Here is a 14357-nt window from a genome sequence, read left to right as displayed (position 1 = left end):
AATAATGAAGCACTGTATATTGAATTTAAACTAGAGCCCAATCTTGACTCTTTTTACATGCAGAAACTGAGAAGGTCCCCATGACTACGGTGCCTAGATTAGTAAGATCAAAATAGAATATTCAGTCAGTAAAGAGCAAGCATGGCAACCATGAGTATTTCTGTTCAGATATACAACATCCATAGAAACTATTCCTTGATAGTATAGATCTGTCATCCTATTAATGAGGGCATGGAGAAAGGAAATTAATCTCATAGTGTGAACAAACTGGCAGTTCCAGAGCAAATAGGAATGTTGGCCCAAACATAAGGTCAAATAGCTGGGTCTTGAAGTAGAACTATTTCCAGTTTTTGCAAATAGCTGAATTGTACTAGTTTGCAATCCCACCAGCAATGGAAGAATGCTCAAATTGAAACATATTCTCACCAGCAGGTGTTATTGCTTGAGTTTTTGATTTTAGCTATTCTGACAGGTATAAGATGGAATTTCAGAAATCTGACTTGCATTTGTCTGATAACTAAGGACTTACTTTATTTCTTTAAGTGCTTCTAGGCCATTCAAGATCCCTCTGTTGATAATTCTCTGAATATCTCAATATCTCATTATAAAGTAGATTATTTGGATTTTTGGTCTCTAACTCCTTGATTCCTTTAAAAACTTTGGAAACTAACCCTCTATCAGATGTAGGGTTGGTAAAGTCCTTTTCCGAATCTGTAGGTTGCCATTTCATCCTATTAACAGTGTCCTTTTCCTTTTATTAGCTTTTCAGTTTCATGAGTTCCCATTTATCAAGTGCTAATCTTAGAGTCTGAGCTATTGATGTTCTGTTCAGGAAGTTGTCTCTTGTAACAAGGTGTTAAAGGCTATTCCCTGCTTGTTGTTCTATTAGATTTACTTTTTTATCAGGTTTTATCTGGAGGTCTTTGATCCATTCGACTTAATTTTGTGTAGGGTGATAGATATGAGTCTATTTGCATTCTTCTACATGAAGACATTCAGTTAGAACACCACCATTTATTGAAGGTGTATCTTTTTTCTATTGTATAGTTTTTTTTCTTGTCAAAAATCAAGTGTCTTTAGGTATGTGGGTTTATTTCAAGCTCTTTGATTCTATTCCATTAATTAATCTGTCGGTTCCTATACCAATATCATGCAGTATTTACTACTATTTGTCTGTGGTATAGCTTGAGGTTAGAGATTGCAATATTTCTGAAAGTTCTTTTATTCTTTAGGATTATTGCTTACCAGTCGAGAGTTAATCTTTTAAGGTATTTAAAAAAAAGTTATTTTGGAATTTTGATGGGGGTTGCATTGAATCTGTAAATTGTGATGGTCATTTTCATTCTATTAATACTACCTATCCATGAACATGGGCGATTTTCTGATATCTTCCTCAATTTCTTTCATCATTGATTTGAAGTTCTTGCCATAGAGATCTTTCACTTGCTTGATTAGAGTAATACCAAAGTACTTTATATCATTTGTGGCTATTATAAAAATGTTATCTCCCTAATTTCTTTCTCAACCTATTTATTATTTGTATTGAGGAGGGATACTGATTTTTTTAGTTCCAGTCACTCTGCTAAAGTTGTTTCTCAGCTGTTGGAGTTCTCTGGTTGAATTTTGGGGACATTTATGTGTACTATCATATCATCCACAAACAGCAATTCTTTGACCTATTTTTCTAATTTGTATCCCCTTGGTCTCGTTTAATTGTCTTATTGCTGTGGCTAGAACTTCAAATACTATATTAAATAGATTGGGAGATAACAGCAACCTTGTATTTTCCCTGATTTTAATGGAATTGCTTTAAGTTTCTTTCTAGGAACTTCAATGGTGCAATGGGGCCACCACCTTAACAACAATACTGGAGCAGAGACTGAGAAAATGGCCAAGCAGTAACAAGCCCTACCAGGGACCAATCTCTAGGGCAAGAACTAATCCCTGACATTATTAATGATACCCTTTTATGTTTGCATACATGACTCTATCAAAGCTGTCCTCTGAGAGGTTTCACAGAGCAGTTGACTCAGAAGGATGAGGAGACCCATAGCCAAACAGTGGCTGGAGCTTGGGGATTCTTATGGAAGAATAAGAGGAAAGAATTTTGACCCAAAGGGGATAGGAACTCCAGAGGAAGATGGACAGACTTAGTTAACCTGGACTGTTGGGCTCTTAAAGACTGAACCACCAACCAAAGAGCATACAGAAGCTGAATATAAACCTCTGCACATATGTAGCAGATGTGAAGCTTTGTATTCATGTGAGTCCTAAACAACCAGAGGATGTACTATCCCAAAAGCTGTTGCCTGTCTGTGGATGTTCTTCTATCTAGGGGACCTTGTCTGGACACAGTGGGGAAAGATTGGGATAATCCTGCAGACTTATATGCTATGGCAGGGAGATAACAGAGGTCTCCCATACTCTCAGAGTAGAAATGGAGGGGGGAGTATTGTGGCAGGGGATGAGGAGCAGCGATCCAAATATAAGGTAAATAAATAAAAAAGGTTGTAGGTACCATTTGAGGAAGATATCTTACACCACCAACAGTCCTCTCTATTTATAGGCACACAAGGGCACTTGAAATCACATATGACTAAGTATTTCACAATACTTAAAGAACCTTCAAAATGAAATGCCTAGCTACTAAAGCATAAGAATTTGGAGAAATTGTGTAGACAGTATTTGCTTTTGTTTTTAACTTAACAGGTCCTTAATAAAGACATAATAGTTATTTTAATATGTGTTATTATGTTGCTTCTTTGTTTTAGGAGTTTAGGAAAAACTACTGTTATTATTATTAGTTTTATTATCATTATTATTTTAATAGTTATAAAATTATTTTCTAAAATATGGCAAAAGGTTTTTTTTCAAAATGTGATTTTATGGGGTTATTTCTTCCACCATTTCATAATTAAATCAACATCATATGTAGAAACATTTATCTAATTCATTCTGTTTACAATACAGTGTAGATAAATTTGCTTCAGTTTCTGATTAAATAAAAACTGATAGTGATTTTGTAACAGAAACCATATTTCAATATTATTGTTCAGAGTTAGAAATGATTTTATTCATTTAAAATATCTACTAAATTCTAAAACATAAAATTGAAAGTATCCACACTACTTCTTTTTATTTATGTTCATCCACACACAGGAAAGGCTTTCTCTAGTTCAATTGGCATTTATATTTACAGTTATTTTATAGTCATCTGTGAAAGTTCTGAAGATCAACATCCTTATTGCATTATAATAACTCCATGTAACATCCTTCCTTGATATAGGTTTTAAACTTCAAGGAGCAATGGTGTTCAAATTTATACTATTTAACAAATGCTAAGGGCTCTTCTGACCCTTTATATGATTCAATAACTAACATCTCAAATGGCCCACAGTAGTAAACATTAGTACTGTTGTTATTGCTTTACAAATGTGGAAAAAAAATAAAGGTTATTCAAACAAACTACTAAGGTTATATGATCAGTAATAGAAGAAAATGGTTTTTATCTCAGTCAGTTCTGAAGGCACATTTTATTGCAAAATATCTCACATATAATGTAGTAGTACGTTTGGAGGATTACTTATTTTATCACACTTTAATTATTTTATTTATGACTCAAGTAACAGAACACTGATTTAGGGACAACACAGAATACAATTTATTTACAGTCCTAGGACTCATAAGGAATACAGCTTTACGTCAAATGTTTATGTTTAAAAATTGAAATAGTGACAAATTATCTGCAAATGTATCTGTATTTTCTAGTAAATGGAAGTTTAGCAGGATTTAAGTTTTAAGTTTGAGAGCATATTGTATTCTTTATAATGTTGCCATAACTGATATTTTTTAAAATGCTACTTATATCAAAATATGTACTACATATGTTAAAGTACAAACGACTTATAGTGTTTGCATTGATACCACTGAAATAATAAGAGGGACTTGTCAAAGTATCTTTTATTCCCCATATGTAGTTTTTGACTCAGAGGTTAACTGCTAAATAAACTTACCTTGAGAAGATTGTTGTTCAGTTTCCACGTGAATGTTGGCTTTCTATTATTTATGTTGTTATTGAAGATCAGCCTTAGTCCATGGCTATCTGATATGACACATGGGACAATTTCAATAATTTTGTATATGTTGAGGCTTGTTTTGTGACCAATTATGTGCTCAACTTTGGAGAAGGTACCATGAGGTGCTGAGAAGAAGGTATATCCTTTTGTTTTAGGATAAGATGTTCTGTAGATATCTGTCAGATCCATTTGTTTCATAACTTCTGTTAGTTTCACTGTGTCCCTGTTTAGTTTCTGTTTCCATGATATGTCTATTGGTGAAAATGGTGTGTTGAAGTCTCCCACTATTATTGTGTGAGGTACAATGTGTGCTTTGAGCTTTACGAAAGTTTCTTTAATGAATGTGGCTGCCCTTTTATTTGGAGCATAGATCTTCAGAATTGATAGTTCTTCTTGGAGGATTTTACCTTTGATGAGTATGAAATGCCCCTCCTTGTCTTTTTTGATGACTTTGGGTTGGAAGTCTATTTTATTAGATATTAGAATGGCTACTCCAGCTTGTTTCTTCAGACCATTGGCTTAGAAAAAAATTTTTCAACCTTTCATTCTGAGGTAGTGTCTATATTTTTCTCTGAGATGAGGTTCCTGTAAGCAGCAAAATGTTGGGTTCTGTTTTTGTAGCCAGTCTGTTAGTCTATGTCTTTTTATTGGGGAGTTAAATCCATTGATATAAAGAGATATTAAAGAAAAGTAATTTTTGCTTCCTATTATTTTTGTTGTTAAAGTTGGCATTCTGTTCTTGTGGCTGTCTTCTTTTAGGTTTGTTAAGGGATTAACTTCTTGCTTTTTCTAGGACGTGGTTTCCGTCCTTGTATTTTTTTTTTCTGTTATTATCCTTTGAAAGGCTGGATTTATGGAAAGATAATGTGTGAATTTGGTTTTGTCGTGGAATACTTTGGTTTCTCCATCTATGGTAATTGAGAGTTTGGCTGGGTATAGTAGCCTGGGCTGGCATTTGTGTTCTCTTAGTGTCTGTATAACATCTGTCCCGGATCTTCTGGCTTTCATAATCTCTAGTGAAAAATCTGGTGTAATTCTGATAGGCTTGCTGTTATATGTTACTTGACCTTTTTCCCTTACTGCTGTTAATATTCTCTCTTTATTTAGTGCATTTGTTGTTCTGATTATTATGTGTCGGGAGGAATTTCTTTTCTGTTCCAGTCTAATTGGAGTTCTGTAGGCTTCTTGTATGTTCATGGGCAAATATTTCTTTAGGTTTGGGAAGTGTTCTTCTATAATTTTGTTGAAGATATTTGCTGATAATTTGAGTTGAAAATCTTCATTCTCATCTACTCCTATTATCTGTAGGTTTGGTCTTCTCATTGTGTCCTGGATTTCCTGGATGTTTTGAGTTAGGATCTTTTTGAATTTTCCATTTTCTTTGATTGTTGTGCCGATGTTCTCTATGGAATCTTCTGCACCTGAGATTCTCTCTTCCATCTCTTGTATTCTGTTGCTGATGCTCGAATCTATGGTTCCAGATTTCTTTCCTAGGGTTTTTATCTCCAGCGTTGCCTCACTTTGGGTTTTCTTTATTGTGTCTACTTCCCTTTTTAGGTCTTGGATGGTTTCATTCAATTCCATCAGCTGTTTGGTTGTGTTTTCCTGCAATTCTTTAAGGGATTTTTGTGCTTCCTCTTTAAAGTCTTCTACCTGTTTAACAGTGTCCTCCTGTATTTGTTTAAGTGACTTATTAAAGTCCTTCTTGATGTCCTCTACCATCATCATGAGATATGCTTTTAAAACCGGGTCTAGATTTTTGGTTGTGTTGGGGTGCCCCGGACTGGGCGAGGTGGGAGTGCTGGGTTCTGATCTAATCCCAGTTCTTCACAAACTATTCCACAAAATAGAAACAGAAGGTATTCTACCCAACTCATTCTATGAAGCCACAATTACTCTGATACCTAAACCACAAAAAGACCCCAAAAAGATAGAGAACTTCAGAACAATATCCCTTATAAATATTGATGCAAAAATCCTCAATAAAGTTCTTGATAACCGAATCCAAGAACGCATCAAAACAATCATCCATCCTGACCAAGTAGGTTTCATCCCAGGGTTGCAGGGATGTTTCAATATACAAAAATCCATCAACAAAATCCAGTATATCAACAAACTCAAAGAAAAAAAACACATGATCATCTCGTTAGATGCTGAGAAAGCATTTGACAAAATCGAACACCCATTCATGATAAAAGTCTTGGAAAGATCAGGAATTCAAGGCCCATACCAAAACATGATAAAAGCAATTTACAGCAAACCAGTAGCCAGCTTCAAAGTAAACGGGGAGAAGCTTGAAGCAATCCCACTAAAATCAGGGACTAGACTAGGCTGTCCACTCTCTCCCTACCTATTCAACATAGTACTTGAAGTCCTAGCCAGAGCAATTAGACAACAAAAGGAGATCAAGGGGATACAAATTGGAAAGGAAGAAGTGAAAATATCTTTTTGCAGATGATATGATAGTATATATACGTGACCCTAAAAATTCCACCAGAGAACTCCTAAGCCTGATAAACAGCTTCAGTGAAGTAGCTGGATATAAAATTAACTCAAACAAGTCAATGGCCTTTCTCTACACACAGGACAAACAGGCTGAGAAAGAAATTAGGGAAACAACACCCTTCTCAATAGCCACAAATAATATAAAATACCTAGGCGTGACTCTAACTAAGGAAGTGAAAGATCTGTATGACAAGAACTTCATGTCTCTGAAGAAAGAAATTAAAGAAGATCTCAGAAGATGGAAAGATCTCCAATGCTCATAGATAGGCAGGATCAATATAGTAAAAATGGCTATCTTGCCAAAAGCAATCTACAGATTCAAAGCAATCCCCATCAAAATTCCAACTCAATTCTTCAACGAATTAGAACGGGCAATCGGCAGATTCATCTGGAATAACAAAAAACCTAGGATAGCAAAAACTCTTCTCAAGGATAAAAGAACCTCTGGTGGAATCACCATGCCCAACCTAAAGCTGTACTACAAAGCAATTGTGATAAAAACTGCATGGTACTGGTATAGTGACAGACAAGTAGACCAATGGAACAGAATTGAAGACCCAGAGATTAACCCACACACCTATGGTCAATTGATATTTGACAAGGGATCTAGAACAATCCAGTGGAAAAAAAGACAGCATTTTCAACAAATGGTGCTGGCACAACTGGCTGTTATCATGTAGAAGATTGTGAATTGATCCATTACTATCTCCTTGTACTAAGGTCAAATCTAAGTGGATTAAGGAACTCCACATAAAACCAGAGACACTGAAACTTATAGAGGAGAAAGTAGGGAAAAGCCTCGAAGATATGGGTACAGGGGAAAATTTCCTGAATAGAACAGCAATGGCTTGTCCTGTAAGATCAAGAATCGATAAATGGGACCTCATAAAATTGCAAAGCTTCTGCAAGGCAAAAGACACCGTCAATAAGACAAAAAGACCACCAACAGATTGGGAAAGGATCTTTACCTATCCCAAATCTGACAGGGGACTATGATCCAATATATATAAAGAACTCAAGAAGGTAGACTCCATAAAATCAAATAACCCCATTAAAAATGGGGCTCAGAACTGAACAAAGATTTCTCACCTGAGGAATACTGAATGGGAGAGAAACACCTGAAAAAATGTTCAACATCCTTAATCATCAGGGAAATGCAACTCAAAACAACCCTGAGATTCCACCTCACACCAGTCAAAATGGCTAAGATGAAAAATTCAGGTGACAGCAGATCCTGGCGTGGATGTGGAGAAAGAGGAACACTCCTCCATTGTTGGTGGGATTGCAAGCTTGTACAACCACTCTGGAAATCAGTCTGGTGGTTCCTCAGAAAATTGGACATAGTACTACCAGAAGATCCAGCAATACCTCTTCTTGGCATATATCCAGAAGATGCCCCAACCGGTAAGAAGGACACATGCTCCACTATGTTCATAGCAGCCTTATTTATAATAGCCAGAAGCTGGAAAGAACCCAGATGCCCCTCAACAGAGGAATGGATACTGAAAATGATGTACATTTACACAATGGAGTACTACTCAGCTATTAAAAAGAATGAATTTATGAAATTCCTAGCCAAATGGATGGACCTGGAGGGCATCATCCTGAGTGAGGTAACCCAATCACAAAGGAACTCTCACAATATGTACTCACTGATAAGTGGATATAAGCCCAGAAACTTAGGATACCCAAGATATAAGATACAATTTGCTAAATGCATGAAACTCAAGAATGAAGGCCAAAGTGTGGACACTTTGCCCCTTCTTAGAATAGGAAACAAAACGCCCATGGAAGGAGTTACAAAGACAAAATTTGGAAGTGTGATGAAAGGATGGACCATCTAGTGATTTCCATATCCAGAGATCCATCCCATGATTTTGGTTTATGTGATGATCAATGAGACGCTGACACCATTGCATACACTAGCAAGATTTTGCTGAAAGGATCCAGATATAGCTGTCTCTTGTGAGAGTATGCCAGGGCCTAGCAAACACAGAAGTGGATGCTCACAGTCAGCTATTGAATGGACCACAGGGCCCCCCAATGGAGGAACTAGAGAAAGCACCCAAGGAACTAAAGGGAACTGCAACCCTATAGGTGGAACAACAATATGAATTAAGCAGTTCTCTGGAGCTCGTGTCTCTAGCTGCATATGTATGAAAAGATGGCCTAGTCGGCCATCACTGCAAAGAGAGGCCCATTGGACTTGCAAACTTTATATGCCCCAGTACAGGGGAACGCCAGGGCCAAAAAGGGGGAGTGAGTGGGTAGGGGAGTGGGGGGGTGGGCATGTGGGACTTTTGGTATAGCATTGGAAATGTAAATGAGCTAAATACCTAATAAAAATGGAAAAAAATTTTGTTTATGTGATGATCAATGAGAAATGATATCGGAGAGCCTATAGCTGCAGAAGGCTATAACACTGTGTCAGCCTAAGCATTTCGATAGAACAATATCTGACATTAAAAGAGATTGTCTTCCCTAGAAGGATTCAGAGAAGGAATCAGTCTCATTTCCTCGGATTAGATACTACTAAATCCATCAAGAAAGATATTTCCAGGAACCACAAAATAAGCTATCTGGACATTCTGTGAAGGCAAGATTTTAGTTTATCAAGATGGTTAGTGTATCAAGTATATCAGGATGGTTAGCTCATCTGAAAGGATATGGACAATTTGAACATCCACAAACCTTGGAAGAATAAATCTTCATCTATTATCCTCATGGATCAATTAGAGTCATTATACAGTCTTGTCAGGTGTAGGGGTACACTAACCTGGAAAGACCCATGGTATAATCTTACAGCTTTTTTCATTTATCAGGTTATCAAGCCATTAGTATTTCAGGTCACTTACTAAATACAGATTCTTCTTGGAATCAGCGTAATCATCTAACCTCACACAAAAATAAATGTATAGCTCTGTCCAAATATATTACATAATATAAACACAAGATTTATCCATCTATATCATGACTCTCTAGCAGTATGAACAATATGATTAATCAACAAGCAAGGTGGTGAATTTCATAATGGTTGTTTAATATAAGCTGTTTTTCTTTACACACTCATCTCCAAACCTCTGCACCACCTCTGTCATTTTGCTGATTGTTTTTCATGATACTAATCTATTCTCATTTTCCCACTATGTTACTTGTATGTATTAGCTCTCATTTTTGCTCTGCTTACATGAAGACCTCTTATTTCTCCTTTCATGATCTCATTTCTAGTTTCATGATGTATAGAAATACACACACATGCATACAAATGCATACATGTATATGTAATTTTTATATATGGCTTACAATATTTTACATAAAAATTTGTAGTTGCATCAGTTTTCCTCTAAACATCATTTAGTATATACTCATGGCTGGATGAAATTCCTCTGATTATGAACCACATCTTTATATATTCATCTACTGATAATCATTGAGGTTATTTTCATTCCTTTACAATTGTAAATGGTGTGTCAATGAACAGGTGGAAGGGTTTACAGTCTATAGACTATTGGCCCATAAGTGGACTAGTTAGTTGATATGAAAATTCTCTTTTTAACTAGTTGAGAACAATTTTTGTTGTGCAGAAGTAGATAATATGAAATTTTAAATGTTACCATTTATATTTTGTTTGACAAAAAAGCAACACTTCACTTCCAATGAATAATCTACTAAGCTTCAATGTTCTTGAACAGCTAATTCCTAAATTTAGAGTATATATTTAGGTCATAGTTCTATAGCTTTATTAGATTAGAGATGGTAGAATGATTCTTTAACTGAATCTCCTTTGTTAGCATAAACTAATGATAGCTGAGTTTTATCTCTAACATTTTTCTTATATATTTTAATAAGTTCCACTTCAACTTCCAAGGCCTTTATACAATGGATGATTATGGAATGATTATAGAAATACTATACAATGATTTCTACAGCAGGATATCCAACATTTTTGATTTTTAATCTACGTGTTTCTTCCAAAGGAAATATAATTTATTAAGAAACCAATGCATCACTATTTTGTAATTTAAAACAATGTCCAACCCAAAAAAAGAGAAACATCATTTCGTCTCTAGGTCATCAGTGGTATACCTATACCTATACCTATACCTATACCTATACCTATACCTATACCTATACCTATACCTATACCTTTACCATCTATATCATCTATATCATCTATATCATCTATATAATCTATATCATCTTTATCATCTATATCATCTATATCAATCTATGTCTATGTCCATATCTTTATATCTATCTATCTAATCTATATCTATATATATCAGTCTATCATATAAACTTTTATGAAAACATATCAGAGATGTATATGTTTATCTATATGTATGTCTGATATTGTATCATTAAAATTAAAGTAATTTAAAACAAGATTATATTATCCTTTTTTTATTTTCCTATACAATTAAATTTATAACATGCAAGTTTCCGATTTTCTAGTAGGCCACTAGAGATCAGTTAAGGCACTTTGTGAACTGGATCATTTTCTAGGCTGCATGTTTAGTCACATGGATTATGAATTAATATACAGATTGATTTTTTTTGTTTTGTTTGTAAAACTGTGACAAAACTGAACTTTGTAGCGGAGGTGGAACATTTTCTACCAACTATTTAGAGAAGAATGTGAGTTAGATGAATGACAGAATGTGATCACCTTAAGATAAAACCCAGAAAAGGTAAAAAAAAAAAAATCATAACACTATATCACTAGAAATATAAACAACAGAGTTATCACTTCTGAAGGTCTTTGAAACCCATAATCAACAAAATATTTCTGTGTGCAAACTGGGACACTGACCTTCTACGCTAATAGCGATAAAAACTGATTTTGAATATAGCCTGTACAGTAAAACTTCTTTTTTTTATCTTTTTAAATCTGAAAGGGATATACAACTTTATTAATAATGATATAATGATCATGCTTGTAGCTTGATTTTGATTATTGTCCTATGGTTACAAGATAGGAACTTAAGCAAACATAAGAACATGCTGCTATTTTTATAATTCTTCTACTGTATTAAATCAATTCAGAATAAAAAGTTCTTCTACTATCCTAAAATCAATTGAGAATAAAAAGTTAAGCAAATACAAAGAAAAACAAACCTCTGTCTCAAAATTCTGTTCCAAATAATGTTTTGGCTATTTCTTTTGAGACAGATATTTATTTATTTTTTATTTTTATTAGATATTTTCTTTATTCACATTTCAAATGTTATCCCCTTTCCTAGCTTCCCCTTCAAAAATCCCCTATCCTCTCCCCCATCCTGCTCCCCAACTCCCCCACTCTTGCTTCCTGGCCTAGGCATTCACCTATACTGGGCCGCTCCTCCCATTGATAAGTGACTAAGCCATCCACTGCTATATATGCAACTAGAGCCATGAGTCCCTCAATGTGTTTTCTTGAATTGGTGGTTTAGTCCCAGAGAGCTCTGGGGTTACTGGTTAGTTCATATTGTTGTTCCTCATAGGGGGCTGCAAACCCCTTCAGTTCATTGGGTACCATCTCTAGCTCCTTTACTGGGGACCATGTGCTCCATCTAATGTATGGCTGTGAACATCCACTTCTGTATTTGTCAGACACTGCCAGAGCCTCTCAGGAGACAGCTATATGTTGGAAGTGACCTTGTTTGAACATGAACTGCCTTAAGTCTGGCTGGCAGGAAGTCTTCGCCTTTATGGAAAATTCCTAGCCCAGCTGAGTACAAATAGTCTATTTTCTCTCCACTTGAAGTCAGAGGAGAGCAAATAGCTATAAATCTTCTGGATGGGTGCCTAATAACTCATTCTGTTCTGGTCTTCCTGCTGAACTGTTTACCCAGTCAATATCCTGTTCCTGGGAACAGGTGCATTACTCAGAGACAAAGAGACCCCCCTCCAACCTAATTCCTGCTCCTATGAGTTTATAACCTGTGTAGGGAAAAAAATAAAAATATGTCAGCTTGATCAGGCTTCTGGACTCGCTGTTCATTCTTCACATTTCTTGTCCCCCATTCTATACAGGTGCCATTCAAGTCCCTGATCGATTGTCATGTGGGCCGGGAAAAACTGGCACCTGAACAGGGAACCCAGCGTATCACAGAGGAGAGAACGCTGCTCATCATTAGAGCATAGGCCTGCCCGCTCATTTACAGAAGCACCTGTGAGCAGCTTTGGTTCTACATAACCCCACAGTCCAACCCGCCATGAGACAGTCTTGGAGTTCATAGCGTGCTGCAGATCTTAAGGTATTTAAGGTAAGATCTTAAATAATGTGAGATATGGGACAGGCATTTTCTTAACAGTCACTTTCTGTGTCAGGGCTTAAAGCGTCCCTCAAGACGAGAGGAACTAGGGTTAAGAAAAAAGATTTAAAGAAAAATTTAGATTTTGTGGGAGATATTTGTCCATGGTCCCCCCAATTGATGAGAAAAGGTAGCACAGAATTGGCATTGCTTAAAAGGTTATTATGAAGAATTTGGACCAACAAAAATACCTGTTACAGCCTTTAACTCCTGACCCCTCATTAGTGACATTCTTAGAACCACCCCTGAATGGCCAGATCTCCAATGCTTCGTGTCTGAGGGAGATCAGTCTCTTAAAGAATCCATCTCCTGTCCTCCTTCCGCTAACCAGGCAATTCATATGCTGCCTCTCTGCTTTAAGACAGGAACCTTTGTTCACCCCTGCTATCACAATCAACAGCTAAATTTTAAGATTCTGGAAAATCTTAAAGCGGCAATGCCCAACTATGGCCCCATTGCCACCTTTACTTTGGCATTCCTTGAATCCTCTACAAAGGGATGGCTTATGTCAAAAGAATTTTCATAGCCTGCTCAAGTTGCACTCACTGGCAGCGACTTTCTATTATGGAAATCAGAAGTTGCAGAGATGGCAAAAGAATTTGAATTTAAAAACCACACACAATCAGACATTAAGTTATGGACCATGAGGAATATTTTGGGCGAATCACCTTCTAACACCTTGAAGGCCCAAATGCTCCCCTACCCCCACCCCTGCCTCCTGGCTCAGGTCAGTCAGGCATGCTTAACTGCCTGGAAAAAGCTGCCCCCAAAATCAGGCTCCTTCACTGTACTCTTTAAGGTGCTGCAGGGACCGGACGAGCCTTACAATTCTTTCATTAGCCGCCTTAGGAGAGATGGCTGAGTGCTTGTTGGGGTCCAAGAGCCTGAAACCCCCTTTATGAAACAGCTTGCTTTTGAAAATGCCAGTCCTTTTTGCCAAGATATTCTTAAACACCACTGTTCTAAGTCACTGGCAGAGTATGTCCACCTTTGAACAGGCACCAAAGGAAGCCATGCCATTGGCTTGGCAAACGGTGCTGTACTTCAGAGGGTAGGCTTAAGTAACTCTCAAAAGACTTGCTTTAATTACAAACAGACTGGATAGCTCAGTGGGGTTCAAGCCCCACGTTGATTTGGCAGTAGCCCCAAACTACCACCAAAAAGGAATGTCCTTTGTTATAGGTATGTCTCCTCTCAAGTCCAAGTAAGGTTTTGGCAACCTATTATGCCTTGTCTGCAGTCTTAATTGTTAAAGGAAGAAAAACATTCACACAATATTTTGGCAAAGATCCTGATATTAGTAACCAGTATTTAGTTCCTTCAAATGATACTTGTTGAGTTTGCCATTGATGGCCTTATCCCCTGCCTTTCAGCCAGTGCATTTTCTGCAAAACAATTCTGATTTTGGCATTCTTGTACAATTGATCCCTTGACTGATTTATTATCATTTAGAAGAGTTTTTTTCATTTGTGGGACCAGT

The 14357-nt window shown here is 36.5% G+C and overlaps 1 long non-coding RNA gene across 1 annotated transcript in view; it reads left to right on the top strand.

Moving 5' to 3' along the window:
• Positions 1–14357, top strand: part of Gm41317 — a 97620-nt gene that overhangs the window by 3119 nt on the left and 80144 nt on the right. The window contains exon 2 of the long non-coding RNA XR_875331.3: positions 12597–12829. This is a non-coding gene — a long non-coding RNA (predicted gene, 41317). The remainder of the gene's footprint in view (positions 1–12596; positions 12830–14357) is intronic.

Source organism: Mus musculus, chromosome 15 (assembly GCF_000001635.26).
Source record: "Mus musculus strain C57BL/6J chromosome 15, GRCm38.p6 C57BL/6J".
Classification (NCBI taxonomy): Eukaryota; Metazoa; Chordata; class Mammalia; order Rodentia; family Muridae; genus Mus; species Mus musculus.
This window is presented reverse-complemented; position numbering and strand designations above follow the sequence as displayed.